The sequence below is a fragment of the Harpegnathos saltator genome, unplaced genomic scaffold (assembly GCF_003227715.2).
Source record: "Harpegnathos saltator strain DR-91 unplaced genomic scaffold, Hsal_v8.6 scaffold12, whole genome shotgun sequence".
NCBI lineage: Eukaryota > Metazoa > Arthropoda > Insecta > Hymenoptera > Formicidae > Harpegnathos > Harpegnathos saltator.
The window spans coordinates 1,156,787-1,180,113 of NW_020229895.1; the positions used below are offsets into that span (position 1 = coordinate 1,156,787).

A 23,327-nucleotide genomic window follows, 5' to 3' on the forward strand; every position below is an offset into this window, starting at 1 on the left:
TTGGAACAGTGCCATTTCATTATCCGCCGCGACGTTACTCTGACAACGCGCCGTTACGCTGCGACTCCTTTGCAATGCAGAACGCTCGTTCCATCGCGGTATTCATCCATTCTCTCCGCTCGAGGGTAGCGTCGAAAGACGGCCGGGGTGGCCGCCCACCTCGAGCGATACGCTCTTAAACGCGCCGGGCTACGGTACGCTGCGAACGGTAATGGAAAAATAGAGACGAATATCTGTCCGACTGGAGATACGTGTTTCCTCGTACGTGCGTGCCCGCTGGCGGACCAGGAACTGGGGAACACGGTCGAGAGAGAGAGAGAGAGAGAGAGAGAGAGAGAGAGAGAGAGAGAGGAAACAGCAGGATCTCCGCGAGAGCGAAGAGCATTAAGCGAAGTGGATTTGAGCAACATTTACGCTGCTCGAGGAATAATGGCTTTGTAAAAACCGAGGAGCAAATACGGAACTAAACAGATTCGCGAGAATCTTCTCTCGACTCGCACACGCAACGGCCACGCAACGATGTTTACTCTCCTCCTCTCGTAATTTCAGCCGCGATTATTCGCCTGTGTCTCTCTCTTCGCGGTATATTTCTATATGCGCAAGGAGAAGAGGGCGGTGGGGTCAGTATATATCAGTAGCGGAGAGCAGAACGATTCGATCTCTCCGTAAACAGTTGTACATTATTCGCGCGCGCCGTCGCCGTCGTATCACGCGACATCGTGGCGTTCTCCTCGGCCGAATGGATAATGGCGAGCGCCGCTGCCCCGCGCGCGCGATCGAAATCGAATGTAAATAAGGGGAGCACGTCAATGAAACCGCGGCGAGCGATTCGCGTCGCGACACGCGAATCAACAAGTCGCGAAGAAAAAAATATCTCGCTGTCGCTGTCGCTGTCGCGAATTATGATTTATTTTGTCGCGACGAGCGAGACCGAGAGCGAGCGGGAGACAGAGAGAGAGAGAGAGAGAGAGAGAGAGAGAGAGAGTTCAGTGCGGCTAATAAACGGACGGGAAAGAAATCCAGGTAATAAAGCCGACGACTTTAATAATCTCGGCCGCCGTGCGCGACAGCGCGCGCGTCTGCGTCCCCCTTAAAATCCGCGCCGCAGCTATGCTGCATTCGTACGGAAATCAATAGCGAGCACGTGCGCGTAATTGGTATAACCGTCTCGTTTCCATTGAATTAGCAACAATAATGACGCGATGATTCGTCCTGCTGTACGAGCCACTTGACTATCAGCGCACAATGCGTCGTATAATGATAATGGAGGTCGAAGAAAGCGCGAGAGAGGCCGAGAGAGAGAGAGAGAGAGAGGGAGAGAGAGAGAGAGAGAGAGAGAGAGAGAGAGAAAGGAGGGGGAGGGAGAGTCACTTGGCAGAAAATTTACTCGCATGAACATCAATTCGCGCACAACATTCGCTCTCGCAATTTATTAGGCGAAATTTATCGACTCTAGACGGTGGGCCTTTTTCTTCTCCCTTCCTTCCGTACCTTTCTCCCTTTGTCTCCCCTTCTCTCTATTTGTTCCTTCTTTAATCCAGACTTTACGCGCGTCTCCGCGCGTCGCGAGCGACGTCGGACCGACATCCATCTCTTTACATCCACCGGACGCCGTTAACGCGGAGAACTCGAACGAATTGAATTTACGGCACCGCGAATGGAAATCTTGGTAGCTCGTAAATTTTGACCACTAGCCGGCGCCATCCTCCGGCGACTCTCCTCGCGACCGGGGTAACTTACGCGCTGCGAGGGAGAAAGAAGGCGAGCCCGGACGGGAAATCTCCGGTAATTAAAATTCCGCGGGGACCGAGCGCGCTCGCTTTCCTAAGCTTTTAGGACTCGCACCCGGTCGTTTTTAAAGTCGAAGAACTCGGAAAGAGGTTCAGCTTCCGCCGCGTCTCGTAGGGTCCACGATGTTGATTTACAGCGCGCCTCGCGCCCCTTCCCCTCTCGCTTTTGTTCCAATTCACTCTTATCGTGTGCTTGCAAGCGACGGTATATCGTCGCGGCGTGTAAAACATGCTGATGTATATATATATATACACTGTAAAACTAGGCATCGAAACATGTGTGTTAAAATGGAGTGTCAGTGTGTTATTTTGACACATTAGCTGGCGTTAAGGCACCAAGTGCTGTCAAAATAATTCGTTTTCCGTGACAAAAGTGTGTTTCAATAAACACACTTGTCTGTAACGCACCATGTAACACATTGCGAAAACGTGTTACTTTTCCTCAACAAACCCGTGACACACGTAGAGTGTGTTATTTAGACGCAGAATGATAATCGGAAATACACTGAGAACACACTTGGATGATATATTGGATAACACGTAACACACTAGTAACGTGTTCATGATAACACACTAATTTTGTCAACACACGTTTGAATAAACACACGTATGTGTATTAAAAGAAATACACGTGAGGGAGACACGAATCGACGAAATCGGCGATTACTCGCCTTCAAAAAAGTATCGCATCTATCGAACAAATTAATGCAGTAATAACTCGCTTTCATATTATTACAGACTAAATCATTCATTATATGTTATTCATTGTTATACGTTCAAACGTAATATGTTAAATAACGCGTGACTTGAAACGGAAGAAATGTGTAAAAAAGACTCATTCATTTACACGCTTGCGCATTTCGAAGTAACGTACTTGGATTTGCAATGTTGCTCGATTCGCCTTCATAACACACTGAAAGTGTGTTATTCTAACGCACCTAACCATTGACACACATACAAACGATTATATTTAACACACACATAAATATGTTCTTTCAACGTACATATATATGTGTCAATTTAATTTGCTGATTTTGTGCGTCTAAAGTGGAGACATACTTGAACACGCCTCAAGCATGTTATTGTAACGCACTTCGCAGTTTACAGTGTATATAACATCGTGTTGTTATGTACATTGCGCACCGACGTGTCACGTTCGATTCGCTCGCGATCGATTCGTCTCGATCTGTCGGCAAGGACGACGAATTGTTTCGAAAATTCCTCCGGGGTTGACCCAGGAGACACCGCGAGAGCAAATTACTCTTCCGCCGGGAGGAAATAGTTGCGATCATGCGACCGACTCGAAGCTTGGTTAACAGCGAGTCCATAACCGAGTTTGTAGCCCCGCTACGTCTCGCGATCTTCACGCAGGAACGCTTGCAGAATGGAAATCCACCACCGGCGCGGCGGATTCTTCCGCCAATCTTGAGCTCGATTTCTTCGTGATTCAAATGTCAAAGCGCCGAGAACGCCGTCGTCTCGGATTACGAGCGAGCGGAGACGCGCGACCGGAGAGAGCGGCTTTCATTTTCCCGCTCCGTTGATTAATCAAACAACAGCGAGACCTACCCGCTCATTGAAATTCGGCTGGACTTTATTCTCTCGCGCAACTTTTCATTAGCGTGTTATTTAGCATCGAGAGTGTCGAGAAACTGCGAGACAGAGCGGAAGAACGGCCACTCTTCCTGCGTAGGGAGGGCGGGGGAGGCATCTGTCCGAAACCCACCGCGAGGACGACGAGGACCTGCATAAATACATTTCCGTAAAAAAAAAAGGGGGGGGGGAAAAGAAGACGACGGGTGCTGCTGTTTGTTGGCTATTAAGATTGCTCGAGGAAATTTGGCCGATTAAAGGAAAGCCGTTGCTTCGAGTCTCTCTCCGTCCGTTCCATCCCTGTCCTTGGCTAACTTTCGTCGCCCTTGGCCATTGTTAAGGATCCATTGAGACTGGGATACATCACACGGCCGCCTGACGTTATAAGACTCTGGCCGGGGAGTCCTCGGGCGGTCCGCGAGGTGCACTCAGGCTTAACGAAAATTCAAGCGGACGCGTCTCGCCTCGTCGCGTCGCGTCGCGTCGCGTCGCCCACACGTCCTCGGTCTTACAATTAAATAAATAATATCACGGCGTCGTGACGAACGCGCATGGCACGGCGGGCACGTTTGACATTTTCATCGGACGCCACGTCGTAGTAGTCCACCGCACGCGCGGCCGCGTGAGCCGGCGAGTACGTGTCCGCAATCAGCGAATAGCCGGCTGCTCAATAAATCAATACAAATGACCCCAGGACCAGATTGGAATCGAATAATGCAACGATTATTGCGCGCACAAAGGGCGCTCTCGGTAACGGAGCGATGCAGCCTGCGTGGGTCCTGCGGCACGTCCTGCCGGCACGTTGCGAAGCGCGCGACCCGTGGGCGACCGTGTGGATACATCGCGAAATTTGGGACACCGCTCGGGAGGCACGACGAGGTATACAGCGCCCCTGCGAGAGCCGAGATTGCTTCTCGTGGAATCGAATCGATAAGCCGAACTTCGGATGCTGCTTACGGCCGGCGAAGAATCGATCGTGGCGGGGCGAGGCGAGGCGCGTCGCGCGCCGCCAGCGAGATTTGCGCGCGAAATTGTCGACGGGCCGGAGAAGAAAGAAGCTCAAACACGTCAATTATCTCCGTATACCGTCTGAGAGAAGCCTGAGACTCTCGCAGACTCTCTCAGCTCGAATCGAAATATATTCGACGCGATATCCCGCCGTCGCGTCGACAAGATGTCTCCCCGTCTCCCCGTCGGTTTTTTCTTTTCTGCCCGAAGTACGGAGTGTCTCGCGCTGGAAATGGGGATCCGTCGTCCCGCTCTTTCGACCTCGACGTACCGTGCAGCGGGCCTCCCTTGCTTTCGCGTGGATCGATCTCTTTTATGCCGAGTACTAAATGGATATCACGTTCGTCGCTCTCCTTCGCCGCGAAACCGGCTCGCTCTCTCGGTCAATGTTGCTCTCTCTTAAGCGTCGCGCCGCGCGGGAGCCTCCGAATCGCGCCCCCCCGTCCTTTCTCTCTCTCTCTCTCTCTCTCTCTCTCCCTCTATCTATCTATCTCTCTCATTCGTCGCGCGGGAACCTTCAATTTGCATGGATAATGCTATAATTTAATATTTCGTTACTTCTGATGCGTATACGCCGGATGATGCGGATCCAAGGCAGCCGAGATATCCCATATTCGTCTCTCGTTTGAAGTTGCGGAGACGCGAGATGGAATATTTATGGTGCGCGTCGCCCCTCTCTCCGCCCCTTGCCCTCGCTCGCTCGCTCGCTCGCACCCTCTCCCTCTCAAGCCTCGCGCACCACGCCACGACCTCGCTCACCGGAGGGACGCGGTTGTATACCATGAATATTTAGAAAATTAAATCGGCCAACTTTGCGGCGTGTTGTGCGCGCGCGCGAGCCGCTGGAAATCTTCAGAAGTTTTCCTGATAGGATCCCGACGAAGAAACCGTAGCTATCAATATTGTTCGGCGCCGTCCGCGGGGCTGGAGAACTCGTTCGCGGACGCGATTCGCATCCGTGATCGCATCGGTAATCGCGATGCGGCTGTAATCGAAAAAGTAGTCTCTTTAGAAGGAAATGCATGTCCGCGCGGGAATGCGTCCTCGGCGCTCCGCGATGCTCGCAGGTTCGCCCAAAGCGGTCGGGCGAAAGTCGAGGGGCGAGGGGTGGAGGGAACGACGATTCAGCACTGATAGAAAAGTATATAGTTGAGTTAACTGTAATCTCACTATGTTTTTTAGTTAATTTTGGCGTCAACCATATTTTTATATGGTATTCGTGGAAACCTGCAAAATATAGTAGAATAAACACAAATATATAGTCAATGATTGTCCGAAATAATTGTTTAGTTACTTTTACCGCAGATATGGTAATTTCTCATTCACAAATGTAGTGAGATTTAATATTCATATATAGTTACATCTGTCATGATTTAGCAAATATTCGGGTAATATTGACTATATAAAAGAGTTACTTTTACCTACCATTTTATGGATTTGTATCCATACAATAATTTTAGTTTAACTTACTATAATTCTCAGTAAAAATATTATATAGTTGGTTATACCATGTTTATATCGTAATTATTACCGATATTATGGCAATACTTGCTATAAATATACTGTAAATATGATATTTCGGACTATAATTTAGTCGCTGTATCATTATAGTTCCAAATATCATATATTTTTCTCTCAGTGTTAAGGATCGATCGTAGTCATGTGCGAGATTCGACGCGGCGGAGAATCGACAGGGAATCTATTCGTCGGGCGATCAGTTGTTCGCGTTGTCGCTTAAATAAGCGTATTGTAATAAGTCGAGCGGAACGGCGCGGCGGGCCGATTGGTCGCAGGCTTAATCTCGTCTCGATTAATATTCCACGAGGATCGAGTTTCGCGCGCGCGCGCGCGCGCGCGCGCGAAAGCGTCGCGTGTTCGGAAATCGTATCACCTCGCCAAGTTTTCGCCAAGAGGGAAGGCGTGTCGCGCACCGTGATTCGATTCGCGCGGCTGTCGCGCGTGGCATTTTCATGCTGCGCGACGATCTTGCGAAAATAAAAATCTCGCGGTAACGACGCACGATCGAAAGCGCGGAGGACCGAAGCTTCCTGCGGCGTGATCGGACGGAGGGAGCAAGTTCCTCCTCCCAGTAATCTGTATTTGCCGATGCTTCTAAAATGAAAAAAAACAAGAAAAGAAAGCTCCGCGGCATACGCGCGAGCGCCCGCGGGGGGGGAGGAGGAGGGGGCGGGGGTGGGGGGTTCGTACGGTCGGCGCGCCTGCCGACAAGATATCATCGAGAAATTGGAAAGTGGAGTTGTATCAGCGAGAGACGTTCAATGCCGCAACGGGGGCACGAACACGTCCGCGGTCAGGAATCGCGGCGGCAACAATGGCGTAACTAACAGCTGCGCCGGGGGGGGGATGGCAAGGGGGGAGAAAAGAAAGCAAGGACAAAGAGAAATAAGGGAGGACGGGTATGAAAGGAAACAAGAGAGCCGAGGAAAGCAAGCCGAGGAAAACGCGATGAAAGGAGGATGGACCGAGAGAGCAAGGGCGGGCGGGCGGGCGGGAGGGAGGGAGTGACTACATCTCGAAGATCGGAACGTATGATTCTGGCCGGCGGTCTTTGCCGGTGTATTTTGCTTCCGCGTGTATCCGGGGATGTGTGTACGCGCGTTATTATATTATATTATTAACGTTGTCGCGGCGGAGCAACCGAGATTGCCATTGTGCGAGACAAAGGAGCGCGCAGGGCAAAATCGGGGGGCAGGGGAGAGGCGGCCGGCCCTCGGGGCTTCCACCGTTAGTCGCGCCATTGATTAGTGAGAGCGCGCTGCTCGTGCCGCCGTTATCCGAATATTTGTCGCGGCGTCGCGAATAAGTATATGCGGGAACAAGTGGTTAATGGAGGCCGGCGCCAGCGACGACAGCCCTCCGATGGCGTCGAAACGACTTGCCGTTGCCGGCGACAATTTCGCCGTCGTTCGTGCGCGCGCGCGCGCGCGCCCGATCAAAGCGCGCCGCGCTACGTATACGCGAACTAATATTTCGGCCAAACGAAGCGTGCGCAAGTCGTATAAGTGTTTATTGCCACCGCGTCGCGGCGTGGACGAAATTTTGCAACTACTTGTTGCACGCGAATGAAATCGCGACTATTGATCCGCTTTTCAGCGGCGAGTACTCGCGTGCGCGCGTTCGCGGAAATGCGACGAATTGTATTATAACCGTGTGCGTCTCCTTTTTTCTCTTTTTTCTCTTTTCACCCGCGACCCGTGTGTGTGTGTGTGTGTGTGTTCTTTTTATTTGGTCCGACTAATAAATGTATTTACCGCCGGCACGCGGCAAACGAGTTCTTTCGTTTGAAAGCGATTCAACAGAGTCTCATTGTGCCGCTCGATCGAATCCGCGCGTTTCGATGAAATTCAACTTTTGCACGCGCTTTCCGCGTTGGCAACGCGTTCGCCGGTCGCTTTTAATGAGACTTTATGATATAATTGAGGCAATCGCGCGTGTATATACACATGCCGAAGAACATCCCGCGCGCGAAACACAAAAGATACGTGTGTAATTCAGAACGAACGTTTCACGTCTTTCTCGGGGAAGGACGAGAATTCAAGAAGGAGGATATTTTATTATCTCTGACGGGGCTGTAGATAACAAAAAGAATCGGGAATCCCCGAATGAAAATTGCTACCCTTCCGCCTCACTTGTCTCACGCGCGCGCCCGCGCGTTTTGTGTTCTATCGCGGAAGTTTATCAAAGGAAATTGCTAATTGTTTCGGGCAATCGAGCGAACGCACACGCGAGCGAAAGCAGAGCTGTACGCGCTCTTCGTGCTCGCGAATTCGATGAGTGATAAAAACGCGGGTGCAGTTTTTGTTGAAAAAAGAAAAAAGAGAATGAAAAAAAAAGGAAGAGAAAGAAGAGAGCGAGAGGGAGAGCAAGAAAATTCGATCGCGTGCCGCACGGCAGCGGATTGCTTTCAAAGTTTTCCCGGGGCGATCTCGCGGTCCGATCGTCAGGCAACTTTCCTTAATTTTCCACAAAAGTTTCACCGACGACGCAATGTTACACGCGAGCTCGGCCGTAAATAAAATGCGCTCGCGTCCCGCTATTAGGACGGTAATGGACACTTACGCGGGATACGACGCCGTGCTTCATCAGAAGCGAGTAAGAAGATCACACGGCACGTCGTATATACAATGACGACGACGACGACAAGGCCAAAGTTTCGCGAGACTTGCCTGCGTGACTGCGCACTTTCGACGCGACTCGCCGACGAGGAATTTCCGTCAACGCGCGCATGACGCAACTCTCGAGTGACGAAAGCATGTCCCTCTTTGACGCGATCAAGATGGCCCGTATCCTTCGCCGAAAATCGTGGCGAAAAAAGAAATAATAACGAAGCACTTGGCGCGAGATGAATAATTAACGCATCGAGCTGATGTGGACAAATCGAGGGGGTGAGTTTTCTTCGAACGTAAATCTCAGCGACCCCTCGTCTCTCTCTCTCTCTCTCTCTCGAGGTTGTTGATTTCCAATCTCAAGTAGCTCGAAAATCTTCATATTAACACCCGGAAGCAACACCGTCGAAACCGAAAAAATCTACCCGAGAGAATCGAGGAAGTCGTAGATCGGAAGGTAGCGCGGGAAACAACACCCCTCGCGTTTGTCGGTTCTTTTCTCTCGCGATATTTAGCGTTCGCATGAGAACAAAAGGAAAATGGCCTCGGATATTCGGCGTAATTAAGGGGATTGGAGGGTCAGATTGCGGAAAAATCGTGCTTGTTTTTGATAATATGTTGTGACTGAATAAATGTGCAAGAATGAAAATTTTAGATATAGTTACACGACATATGAAGAGTAGAAAAATTTTGTTTATTAACAAATACTCGTATAAATATACGATATATATAGCTGAAATAGTCTTCCTTTTTTTCTTCAAGTTGTCGTTTTTGCGGTAATATCTCGGTTCTCGGTGGTCCGATCAGAGCGAATTTTAATTAGAAATTTTGAGGAGGCTTATCATTATTCGGTGAACTATTAGAAAAAAGAATCGAACAAAATTAACAAAACGGCAGCTATTATTAGGAAAAAATTCAAATTTTTCAGTTCTTTTACAATAAAAAAATTAATATCTCGAAATGAAATATTTTGACGAAGTTGTCCATGGTTCACTTGATAGCCACATGAACAAATGTTATTGCTTTAAAATTTCAAATCGACACGAAGCTCAGTTTCGGAGAAATCACTGCAAAAAGTTGAACAATAACATGTCGAGAGAACATTTAAAATTTAAGCGGACGTATATTTATATGAGTATTTGTTTAAAAACAAAATTTGTCTACTCTTCACATATTATATAAATATATGTAAAATTTTCATTCTTGCACATTTATTCAGTTCGTCACAAAATCATTATCAAAAGCAAGCACGATTTTTCAGTAATCTGACCCTCGCCTGACCAGTCCCCTTAATCTTCGCGACTCGCCTCGCGTTATCAAGCGGCGCGGCGGCGATTCATCGCGCGCGTGTACGTTCTGTTCGCGCTCGTTCGGGGGTGGTGAAGACGAGAATGATCACCGCGGCGAACGCGATTTCGCGGATCGCAAATGTATGCGGAGTGCAAATCCGGATCTCGCGAGTTGAGACACGACTGGCGCGGCCGATCGATCGGAGCCAAGTGACTTAGAGCGGCTGAACTTTGACGTTCGACAGAGGAAATATGTTTCGGCGGGAGCTGTGCGCGCGCGAGGAAAGGGTGGCGGCGATGTGGGCCAGCTGTGGGAGGTCGGGTGTGCGAGAGTGATGAGGCGGGGGTGAGATAAAGGGCGGGAAAACAGAGCGGAGACAGAAGGAGGACGGGGCGAGAGTGAAACGAACCGTGCGGAGAAAAGTGACGTGTAGAAATAGAAGAAGGGAAGGAAAGCTGGCGTGGATAAAGATCACGTAGCGGTGCGCGCGAGGAGAGGAAACATTCGCGAGAAAGACAGAGAGCGAGAGAGAGAGAGAGAGAGAGAGAGAGAGCCGGACGACTTCGATAAACAGCCAGACGAGCGACAGCGCGAAAAGGGAAAGGAGGAGCTGAAAGAGAAAGGAGCGATGTCACTCGGTGATCGCACTCTCGTGACATCTCTTTCTCTCTCTCTCTCTCTCTCTCTCTTTCTCCTTCCCTCTCTCTTTCTCTCTTTCTTCAGCGCGCAAATGCAGCCTCATTTCGCGCTCTGTGAACGAGGAAAATGGGAAAAACTTTATTCTACTGAGCGATATCAGAATCGCGCATACGCGAGAGCGTGAGAGACGTTGCTTTTAATGCTCGCGAAATTATATCCGATTAAAGTACCGTAAAGCGCGCGTTGCTGAAACACGCGTTGGACAACCGGACTCGACTTGCGCGCGCGCGCGCGGGGGAGCGGGGGGTAAATACGACACTCGTGTCGTATTTATTCATCGCTAGCCGGAGTGCGTAGTTTTTAATTCGCGTTTCGCGCAGTTAATCACGACGAAATCTCATAAACCGCCGCTGCAAGTCACGTCGACGTGCGTCCATGGATCGCCGCGAAACAACAGCGCGCGGTGGGGGGGGGGGGGGAGGGGGGAGACTTTGCTGGCTCATTGTGAGGAGCAAAAAAGAACACACACACACACGCACACAGAAACAGGGAAAGATCCGTTCTTCTCCGGGGCGGCGCGTCAACAGACATCGATGGATCGATATCCTGGGATAAAGCCCGAATAATGAAAATTGGAGGAGGCGGGGGCGGAGGGAAATACCTAACGTGGGTGAGCGCTGCTCGGTGGTGCTCGGCGCAGGGGGCGAGAGGGGGAATATACGGTACATATCGGGAGATCTGCGCTCTGCTGTCCCTATCGGGGCGGGATCTTTTTACCGTGGAGAGCGACGGAGAGCGATCGCGCCATCGGCGGTCCTCCGTCGAATCGTGTTAGCCGCGATAACTCGTTTTCGTTTCGAATCGAGTTAGTGCCCGGCATTAGACGCCCGGAGCTACTTCGCGGCCGACGCCGAGGAAGCCGAGGTGCGTGGCTGAGAGATCGGCAGAGCACGGCAGAGAGAGAGAGAGAGAGAGAGAGAGAGAGAGAGAGAGAGAGAGAGAGAGAGAGAGAGAGAGAGAGAGAGAGAGAGAGAGAGAGAGCCTGGGTGTGTCCGCGCGTGCGGAGATATCGGTGACGACGCGTTCGCGACGGATTCTTGCACGCCCTACCATTCTTCCGGGACGTTCAAAGACGTTCAGGGATGTTCGTTCAGGGGGTGGTTCGCGGCTGGCGCGAGCGCGAGCGCGATCGTCGCTTTCTTCACTGCGCTTCACTCGTTAAACTTCATCTCGCTTGCCGATCGCGGCACTTTGCCTGTCTCTACCTGGAAACTCGCTGCTTCTCTCTCGCCCCTCCCGCTTGTATTTTCGAAGCGCCGGGGAAGATGTTGGGTGTGTAATGGGCGAGTTCTCGCGTCGCTCTCCTTCGGGATTCCTCTTCCTCTTTCGCTCTCTTTTCCAATCCTTCCTCTCCTCGGATTCACCGTTCGAATGTAAATCGTTAGATTTGTATTCTATTGCTCACTTAGCGTACCCTTTCGGAACTCGGAAAGAGATGGCTGTACAGTTGAGACTTGTTCGCACGAGAGAGAGGAGGAGGAGGAAAGTCTCCGGCGCAAGATGGTGGGGAGCAGTTCAACCGTGGAAAACAAGGTTGTCGTTCGCCATGAACTGCACTAGTTTCCTACGATTTCCTACGTATCTCGCGTCTGTTAGACGAATCTCTTTTCGCGCGCGCAGAGAGTGTTTTTCGCACGCTGCTGAGTCGCTGGAGAGAAGAGACGAAAGTCGCCGTCGCACTGTGGGACGTTTGGCCAGCTGAAAAGCTGGCCTAGAATTAATTTTCTTAAAATCATTCCTGCTCTACGCGAGTGACTATCCTAGACAGTTGAATATCTGTGGAATAATGGGCCGCTGTGCTTTTGTTCGTCCGCGATAATACGAAGCGGTTTGGCCAGTCGGAATTTAGACGTTATTCGTATTGCACGCATCAATTCTCAGCGTTTTACAACATACGATCTTCGATCAGAGTTTTGAGGTTCTCAGAAGTGGCAGTGCGAAATTTTTCGCTAACGATCATATTTATTACAATTGAATTGTTATTCACGTGGATGTACGACGATTTTGAAAATAGTATTCAATAATGTATCTTCTTGCGTCCTCGATATCAAACTCGAAGGATTTACTTATACTTCAGGATCTATCCCTGTTACGTGTCTTGGATGAAATGAAGGAGTAATCTCTCCGGACAAAATATCAGAAAGAATTAGCCGCGGTAAACCGCGGATATAATTTTAGTAATTATTTTTGTTTCCCTAGACGTAAATTAGGTTTTGTCTAAAGGTTATTTTATTCAGACATGAAGTTCCCTTTTGTTTCCTTTTGTGATGTGGACATAATCAACAGACTTTTACTAAGTTCTGACCCGTTACTAGCAAACATGAGACCAAGAAAGAGGTCTAAACCATTTTTAAAGGAAACATTGGATATGCTTCTTCTCACTGACTCCACGCCAAGAAGAGTAGATATTTCAGTAGATGAAAATGACGTTGATTCTGAGGATGGAATGCACTCGTTGGGTGAAGAAATTTGGAGTTTGTCCAGTTGAATATTTATTGCCGTGGAATATTATGCTTCCTTAATTGTTGAAATATTTTTACATATATATTTGCACTTTATTTCATGAAAAACTAATACGAAATCTTTATAATACATACATCCCGCTGTTCCCGCGTCGATCGGGAGCGATCGCAGAAACCGAAGAAATAAAAATTGTCCCGATGCTAATCGGGAGAGTCTCGAGGAGGGAAGCTTAAGGACGACAGAAAGTACGCTCCAGCGAAGGCGGAGGGAGCGAATACATTTTAATATGTTACGTGAGGTTTCGAGGATGAGAGTACCTACGACGGTGTCAATAAAGCAACCCCCCGCTCTTAACATCGCGCCTTATCGATATTGACTCACAGGGGCGCGCGGATCGCGCTTGCCGTCGGGCGAAGGTGAACCGAGTTACATTCTTGGCAACGCGAATTAAAAAAGAAATCCCCCGCCTGAAACCACCAAGTGCGCTACGTAGCGCGCTCGGAGCCTGCAGGGGAGAAACTCCATTAATCCGCGTTTCAGATTTTTCGCTACGATATTATGTTATATCCGCCGAGTTCTCCCGGGCAAATTTGCGAGCAATTGCTGAACTTTTCTTGTTTTCACAGAATAAGAAAGCACCGCCCTCCCCGACATATTTTGTACGTTTCCGTTTCGGAAGATCTTCCGGCCAAATGAGACTTATGTCTGAGAGTGGAGTAACGATTGCAAAGTAGAGTAACAATTTTTCGACAAACACCGTTGAATGTACGTGTGTGTGTGTGTGTGTGTGTGTGTGAAGAGGCAGCGGAATAATGTCTTTGTTCACAGAGGGGTGAAATGCAAAGCAGCGATATTGGAGTACAAAATGGAATACAACTAGCGATATTAAAAGGCCGGGCCGGCGCTTAATGCAAAACCGATTTATTAAAAATTGTCTCGCATTCTCTCGGTCGATGGGAGGCCGATGTGGGAGGAAATAAAATAGTATACTTCCGAATTAATACTCTGGTAATTTAACCGTTTTGTTTCTCGCCTACGGTGGACAATACTCGGGAGAGGCGGAAATCAAATTTCGGGGATCTGCAAGAATTCGCGTCTCACGAATTAACGCGACGAGTTGCGCTCTCCACATTGAACGATCGACGTGAAACGCAAAAATTCCTTCCCCTCTTGTCTATCGGTGGGAATTGAAAATATTTATTGCTGTGTCACAGCGACGCGACGGAAGAGATTAAAGTATCACGCTGATCATGAACGCTCGCTCAAAGCTGCAGCCGAGAGAGGCTCGATCGCGCGCGCGCGCGCGCGCGCTTGATGCTTCGCACAGCAATTAGCAATTTAGCTTCTCTTGATGCACAGCAATTACCAATTTACCTTCCCTTGATGCATAGCAATTACAAGATTACCTTCGCGTTCCGCGTGGGTGCGCCGGCGTCTTCGGATGTCTCTCGAACGTGTTTGCTTATGATCGATATATCGTTCCTCTTTACGACGTCCCATAGGAACGCCGGCGAACGAACGAGCGCGCCGCGCTAAAATAAACTACGTTTTACTCGAATAAACGGCAGCCGGGAACAACAGCTTTCAGCCGAGCCGCCCACGCCGTCTGCTTTCCCCAGTTTCCCACTTTTCAAATTTATAAATTAAAACTTGCCTCATCGCGCGCGAGTTAGCTGTGTACGTGTGTGTGTGTGTGTGTGTGTGTGTGTGTGTGTGTGCCGATACGAACCAAGACGGAAACGTCCACGAAGATGAACATTGAATCCGAGAGCGGCAATGACGACGAGAAGAAACACAAACGTGCTTGAGGAGACGCGACAGAAGGACACGTGTCGTCGCATGATAATTCATTTGCACTCAAGCAGCACGTGAGCTGCTGATTGCGCTCGTCGAAGCGCGGTGAAAATTACAGACGGTCGCTTGACGCGAGGACGCGAGGCGAGACACGAGGCAAGACGCGGATGAATAGCCGGCTGGCTAGCGGGGGTGGCGCTCAGAGGAAGAATTCGAGAAAGTATCTCCGAGCGCGGCGATTCTCGAGCAAGTCCGCGACCGAGCGCGATCATATAATTTGCGACGAAAACGGGTCGACGAGGTTTTCGCAGCGATGCCCGCGCGATGCCACCGATTTCAATTACCGCGCATTTACGATAGCCATCGGGCGCGCGAGGGTGGGCAGCGGGGGAGGGGAGGGGGGCGGCGGCGAGAAAGGAACGAAAGGGGCATTAAAACGCGAAACGTGAAAGTCGTAACTCGCCGCTGTGTTTCACCGTGTGCGTGTCTGTGTGTATGTGTGTGTGTGTGTGTGTGTGTGTGTGTGTGTGTGTGTGTGTGTGTGTACGCTACAACCGCGTCATGTGTATCGGCTTCACTCGCAAGGAATTCCAATAAAAACGGGCAAGTTTAATTTCGGCCGGGGGAGAGCCGATCCAATTACAGCCGGCAGATTCGTATACGCGCCGCTCGATTCTTCACTTGCTTTTTCCCCCGCGTTTTTCTTCCGTTCTGCTTCGCAGAACGTTCGCGCCGCTTGCAAAACGCACGCACGATATTCTACGTGCTTTCGCGAGTTAGCCGGCTGGGCGGTTTTTTACTTGCGCCGCCGCGCCGCCGCGCCGCGGCGATAATGAATAAACGATTCGGATTTAAATTCAGATTCGAGCAGTCGAGCGCGGAACTTTACGTTTCAACGTGGCGTCTCGCGCCCTCCGGAGAGGGAAGGGGAGAGAGGGAGAGAGGGCGAGAAGAATTTTAACAAAAACATAAAATTATGTATTCCACGTGGCGAGTTCGTCATCGCGTGATAGGGAGCGTGAGCACCTTCCGCACGGCGAATTCTCCGTGGCAATATCAATTTCCATAAACACCCGGCCGTAGCACGGCGCGGCGCGCGCACAAAGAGTCGCAAGAAAAATGAATTAATATATTCAACTCGTTGCAGCGAGTCGCGCAATTACGAGTCGCAGCAGCGCCAATTCTTATCACACGGGCCGCCGCGACGAGAGAAGGAGAGTGAGAGAGAGAGAGAGAGAGACAGAGAGAGAGAGAGAGAGAGAGAGAGAGAGAGAGAGAGAGAGAGAGACAGAGAGAGAGAGAGAGAGAGAGAGAGCGAGATGAGCTCCTTTGGCGAATTTTTTTGCGAATGGAACGCTATGAATGCGCCCCGCGACTCGGTCTCTCTCAGTAAAAATTGATGCATATACGCGCGCGCGCACGCTTGCCGCAGCCTCGTTCGCGTAAAAACGTCTCGGCCGCGCTTCCTTTAATAAGTCATAAATAACATCCGCGACATTCTCCCTCTCTCTCTCTCTCTCTCTCTCTCTCTCTCTCTCTGTCTTTTTCACTCTCTTTCCCTCGAGCGATCGACTTTAAAGTTGAACTGATGATCACGAGTAGCGTGACCCGATGCCGTAAATAGATCCTCAACGGCTTAACTCCGCTAAAAGCCATTCGTGGTAAATTGACGGTATATACATAATACACACCATCATACAATAACATTCGTTGCACAGAAAGAGAGAGAGAGGGAGAGAAAGAGAGAGAGAGAGAGAGAGAGAGAGAGAGAGAGAGAGAGAGAGAGAGAGAGAGAGAGAGAGAGAGAGAGATAGTGCTAGATTACTTATCACATCGCGGCGCGCCGATAAGTAATCTCCCGTAAACGTGTGACGTAGCGATCTTATTCGGCTGTCACATGACCGGCGGTCTTGATCCGCCCGCTCGGAGTTGAGTATAACGTCGAAATTAAATATAAACAGAGGGTCAAATATAGAGGCGCTCTAAATCCGGCCGAGAGATGTTTGAGGGACCTTTGATCCTTCGAGAGGGTCACGGAAATCGATCTTGAGAAAGCGGGTGAAAATCTCTCGCAGGAAGTCTGGCGAAGTGAATCGCGCGCGTATAATCGCGAATTAAGCTCCGCGGAAACGGATAAAACGAAACTTTGCCTTCCTCTCTTGCCCTCCCCCCCCCCTCCCCCCCGCTCGACCAGCGCGGTTAAATCCGGGTTAATTTCGTTCGCAGACGCGACTGTCTCACGGTCAGTTGACTCATCGGGCGGGCGTAATAATAACGGAAATGGAAAAGTTGCGACACCGCCGCTCGATCGGAGGATCGATCCGCCGCCGCCTCCTCCTCCTCCTTCTCCTCCTCTTCCGCGGAGGAACTCGGATGCCCGAAGTCTTCGGCCGTCGATCAAGGAGATCGGAGGCCGAAGGGGAAGCTTCGTGTGTAATCGCGAGACGTGCTCGAGCGTTTCGCGGAGCGCGCGCCGACAGTTTTAAAGGTGAGCGCGCCGCGCGGTGTCGTTTTCACCGAGCTGCGACGTAAAGCGGGAAGCACACACTCTTGCATGAAAGCATAATACACAATGTGCAAAGAAATCAACCGATTACACTGAGAGAAAAGTATATGATGTTTGGAACTATGATATAGTAACTAAATTATAGTCCGAAATATCATATTTGTAGTAAGTATTAGCGTAATATGATAATTACGATATAGGCATAGCATAACCAAGCATGTAATATTTTTACTAAGAATTATAGTAAGTTAAACTAAAATTGTTGTATGGATGCAAATATAAAATGGTAGGTAAAAGTAACTCTTTGATATAGTCAATATTAGCCGAATATTTGCTAAATGATGACAGATGTAACTATATATGAATATACTATATGAATATACACTATATTTGTGAATGAGAAATTACCATATTGTGTGGTAAAAGTAACGAAACAATTATTTCAGACAATCGTTGACTATATATTTGTGTTTATTCCGCTATATTTTGCAGGTTCCACGAACTATAAAAATATGGTTGACGCCAAAATGAACTATAAAATATAGTGAGATTATAGTTAATTCAACTATATTTTTCTATCAGTATAGAATCTTTATTTTCATTGCCATGCTGGAAATTAAAGACTCTGATTGGTTCATTTTCTTATGTGTCGTGTATTATGCCTTTATGTAAAAGTGTGCGCTTCTCGCTTAAGTTACCGCCGCGCGCGACTCTGCGTGATACTGCACCATACCTTTCTCTCTCTCTCTCGCTCTTTTTCCCCTTCGATGGGATATTATCAGAATTATTAAGCGGATCGCATGCGTGCGCGGCGAGATAACGTGCGGTCGTGCGCTCGAAGGGAACGCTTCATTTTTAATTAACTGAAATAGCAGTTGGCGCGCGCGCGGGACTGACTTAGACACGAGCCTTTATGTAATAATAACGCGCGGTAACGCCGCAATTTTGTCGGCGTGCGCACGCGAGAGGGAAAGAGAGAGAGAGAGAGAGAGAGAGAGAGAGAGAGAGAGAGAGAGAGAGAGAGGGGCACAACACGTTATTAACATTACCGGCCGTTGTCGGTCGGCGAGGCGGCATCAAGTTGACCCAAATAGGCTCAGCCCGAAATTCACGCTGCCGCCTGTTCTTGCTTGTCGAGTCGCACGGTTTTAACGACCGTGAGAGAGATCCGACTCTCGCTACACTTTTCGATAATTAATGGACCCCGCCCGGGGTGCCGCGCGCAATCGTCGCCGATCGTCGGCCGCGCTCGGTGAAGTGCGACTCGAAGGAAGCCTCGCGCGTCCGCGTTTCGACGAGCGGATTTTGTTGTTCCCCCGTGCGAAAAGCCGGCGCGCGAATCTGCGGCGCGCGCCGCGGCGCAGCGATGTCTGTTTTAGCAATTATGCAAAGTAACGAGTATAATGCCGGCGGGATACGGACGCAAGCGGCGGAAACAGCAGTTCCGGCTGCGTGAAAATCGCGCGAGCCGTCGCGAACGGCGAACTCGCGGCAACTGAAATACGCTGCAAATTCGTTGAAAAAACGCTCTCCCATTTTCTCTCTTTTTATTCCGCTCCGTCCTTCTCTCGTTTTCATTCGCCGATCCGTGATGGTTGAGCCAACTGCAAACGCGAAGAGCGAAAGACGGAAGGCGGAAGTTTATTCTGATTAATTAGACGAGCGTGTTCTTTTCCGATCCGGGAAAAAGTAGCGATCGGAGACGAGAAGTTGTTTTGATAATGCCCGTATACGAGCCGTCACTCTTTGATTAATGTTTCTGTACTTCGGTGTAGCTTCTCCTCCGTTTCCGTCTGTTCTTCGTCGGTCGGAATTATGTCGGTCGGTCGGTCGGTCGGTCGGCCGACGAATCTATACACTGAGAGAAAAGTATATGATATTTGGAACTATAATGATACAGCAACTAAATTATAGTCCGAAATATCATATTTATAGTAAGTATTACCATAATATCGGCAATAATTACGATATAGGCACAGTGTAACCAACCGTGTAATATTTTTACTAAAAATTATAGTAAGTTAAACTAAAATTATTCTATGGATACAAATCCATAAAATGGTAGGTAAAAGTAACTCTTTGATATAGTCAATATTAGCAGAATATTTGCTAAATCATGACAGATGTAACTATATATGAATATTAAATCTCACTATATTTGTGAATGAGAAATTACCATATTGTGTGGTAAAAGTAACTAAACAATTATTTCGGACAATCATTGACTATATATTTGTGTTTATTCCACTATATTTTGCAGGTTTCCACGAACTATAAAAATATGGTTGACGCCAAAATGAACTATAAAGTATAGTGAGATTATAGTTAATTCAACTATAGTTTTCTATCAGTGTAGAATTATCGCGAAGGTGGAACCGCACAAGCGCCGCGTGGTTCACCTCGATTGTTTGCGTCTCCTGAGATCGATCGAGCTTAGCCGGTAGCGCGGCGTTTCCTAAAGACGCATTCGCTTTCGCTGATTAGCACGAGTAGCTCCGCGCGCGGAAGTGTTCGACGTTGGTAAGGGCGCGAAAGACGAGCAGTCAGCCGCGAGAGGGATGCGGGCGAAGGAATCTGTTTTACTTTCCAATTCCGACGAATCCCAAGATTCACCGCGAGGGTTAAAGACGAGGGGAAAAGGGCCCTTTTCAAGCGCGCAACCACGTAGCCATTCGTTACCCAACTCGCGCTCTCAAAGCTTCGTCGAAAATGGTTTCTCCCCTCCGGCGACGACGACGACGACGACGACGACGACGACGACGACGACGACGACGACTTTCGCGCAACGCAGAAATGTCGTCCCGGATTATCGTTACGCCCCCGGAAAAGGTCTTAACATTTGCTCGCGCAATCTGCCCCCGTCGAGTCTCCTCTCCGTCTTTAACAATTACCGGACGAACTCTGGTTCTCTGCGGGAGGAAAGAGAGAGAGAGAGAGAGAGAGAGAGAGACAGAGAGAGAGAGAGAGAGAGAGAGAGAGAGAGAGAGAATTCCGTTAATTCGGACCGCGGCGGACGCGTCGCGACAATGTCGTCGCGATTGTCACACACGAAGGCGATCCGGGGCGTCCCCGGGAAAAATTAGGCTCCCTCGGGAGTAAAAGCGACTCGTAGGGCGGACGCGACGCGCGTTTAACGCTAATGCGGTGATTCAGTCGCACGATCCCGGAGCCGTTAGGGAGACCGATGGCCGCGCGTCGAGCTCTTAAAATAAGATATTCGTATTAGCGCTAAACACACAGCGGGGATCGATAACGCGCGGCAGGATAACGAGGTAATAAATGATGTAGATAATTATACGAGACTCTCGGCGTACCTACGCGCACGGTCGGCCGGCGCTGAATCGCCGCCGTGGAATTAAGAATTAAGAATGACCTATTGCTTCGTCAGGCGATCGTTAGCGGCCCGCTCGACAGGCGATTTATAATGTCGAGGTGTACTATTTATCAAAAATAACGTCGAGCTCATTACCCCGTTGCTTAATATTTATGGGGATGGTCCAGCCTGCCGCTGCCGCTGCCACCACCACCACCACCACCATCACCACCACCACCACCACCACGATCAGCAGCACCACCACCACTACCACCACCACCACCACCACCACTACCACCACCACTACCACCACCACTACCGCCACTACTACCACACGGACGAGTACTCGCAGCGACAGGCAGCCTGACGAACGCGGAATCGATATCCCTTTAGCCGAAATTTAACAGGGAGCTTAATTATACAGAGGTATTTAGCATCGGGAATTAAAGGGCTCGGGTAAATTAAGTTTCCAGAATGTAAGCAGATAACATCCTAATTTCCCAGTTAATTTCGCCGAGACTGCCCGTCGCCCCTCCCGCCCGCCCCCCCACAGCGGGGGTTTTAATTAAAGCAAACGCGCTTGACGTTGGCTTGACGAAAGAGGAAAGAAAAACGTCGCGACAGATCGCGAGAGCGCGTCGCTCGCGATCTTATACCGCTTTTAGCCGTCGAATTCGTCAGCCACGTCACGTCACGTAGCCGTTGTTCTTGCCGAGATGCCTTCCCGCCGACGGATCACTCCGCGTAATCCGAGGTAAGAAGCGCGGATAAGCGATTGCCGGGCTGCCAGTCGCCCGTTAAATTAATCGCCACATCAATATCGAGCCGCGCGCGCGCGGGCGCGCGGGGCCGATCTTCGCTTTCCGGAGCGACTGCGTTGGCTGCGTCGCTGCTCCGGAAAGCGCATCACTTTTGGTACGAGCGCGCTCCGGCAAAAGCCGAGAGATCGCAGCCGAGCGATAGTGCGGGGGTATGAATTAATCGCGGCCGGAGATAACGGAGATAACGGAGAGTAACGAATTGACACGTTGGCCGCCACGCGAGCGCGTTCCGACGCAACTCCGTCCCGTACACAACTCGAGTGTGTGCCGATCGATACAGATAAATATAATAAATATCAAGATACAATCGATACACGCGAATCACGATGCGTGCATGCCCGCCGCCAGCTTGTCCCGCGCGCTGGCCGGCGGCCGCCCGCGCGGTATTTGATTCGTCGCGCCGCCATTTACGTTTAGTTTCACATGTGAATTAACGATGGGGGGGGAGGGGACGGGGCGATAATCGCGGGCCCGACCTGTTAATCGCGTCAAACTCCGTTAAATTCCCGTCGCCGGCGGGCTTGATCGATGCCGATCTCTCTCCATCGAGAGTCCGCGTCCCGCGGACGTGACTGCCGCGGGGGAGCCGCGCTCAACGACACGCACCCCCGTCGCGTTTTAGAACCTCCGCGCTGGGGGTGGGATCGTACTCGCGTACTTTCACCTGGAGATTCAAAGGGATGACATATTAAAATCGGCCGATCGGCCGCGATGCCCTTGCGTGTGCGCGCGCGCGCACGCGTGAAAGTGAAACAGCTAGCCTTCGGCAAGGGCACAAAGGGGAAGGGAGGAAGGGGTCGCGCAGCGAGGGAACCGTCCCGCCGCGAGTACAAACGCCGCGAGCGGGCGAGTGCGCGGTTGGACTTTTGACTTCCACCCCCGCCATACTCTTTTTACTCTCCCAACCGCCCGTCGATCCTTTACCACCCACATTTAAACAGCCACTTTGTCTACTCACTTTTGTCGCAGCTCACACTTTCCACGTCTCGTGCGTAGGCGGACAGACGGACTCCCCGTTGGTTTGTTGACTATTGCGCGCGACTACAACGCGGAGGGATCAAGAGAACGTGGGGTGCGGAGGCAGACGGGCGGAGAAACGGGGGAGGGAAGAGAGCGACAGAGGGACGAAGGCGGGTTGCGGAAGAGAGAGTGGAGAGAAAGAGAGAAAGACAGAGAGAGAGAGAAAGAGAGAGGACGAAGACGCGTGGAGATCACCGCGTCGCGAAAACTTCAGGGGTGGCGGCGGTGACGACGACGACGGCGTCGACGACGACGACGAGGACGAGGATAGCAACGACAGCGTTTTACGCGGCTTTTACGAGCCCAGACACAACAACAACGACATGTGCACGCGACGGCGGTCGGGACGATACTGCGCCCTATTGGACAGCCCTGCGCAAATATAATGGCGCCCCTCTCCTGCGGTGCGTCTACCCCAACCTCGATGTCGGCGTCGGTGCCACACCACTACCCCGATCTGCTGCGCGTCCCTCCCCCGTCGGGACTGGTCCGTCGGTGGCTCTTCTTCCTATCCTTTTATCTTCCATCCTCCACCGCCCTCGGTCATCCTCCGCGACGACCACCCTTCGACTACCCCGCCCGCCCCGACCGGCTGGCCGTCCTTGCCGCTCTTCCTCGTCGCCGTCGCCGTCGCCGTCGTCGTCGTTCTCCTTTTTCTCTCGCCGCGGCGGTGGCGGTGGCGGCGGACGCTGCCGACCCTCGGCGCGTTGCCCGAGGGCTGCTTTTTCCAACGATCGCGGCACGAACGCAACGGCGCGCTTCCGGTGCACATCGATGGCTACTTCCGTTCACGCTCCGCAAGGCTCGACGGGACGCAGGCGGCAGACTCGCTCTCTCGGCTCTCTCCGGGCTGCTCTCTCTCCAGCTCCAGGATGCCCCCGCATGTTCGTGCCGCATGCTCGC

At 50.6% G+C, this 23,327-nt stretch overlaps 1 protein-coding gene across 1 annotated transcript in view; it reads right to left on the minus strand.

Moving 5' to 3' along the window:
• The window catches only part of LOC105182316 (1-phosphatidylinositol 4,5-bisphosphate phosphodiesterase epsilon-1), a 160,715-nt gene extending 137,802 nt beyond the window's left edge, over positions 1-22,913 (minus strand). Inside the window, exon 1 of the mRNA XM_011139660.3 lies at positions 22,363-22,913. The gene's annotated coding sequence lies outside the window, so the exon portion shown is untranslated. The remainder of the gene's footprint in view (positions 1-22,362) is intronic.
• Between the last annotated feature and the right edge of the window lie 414 nt (positions 22,914-23,327).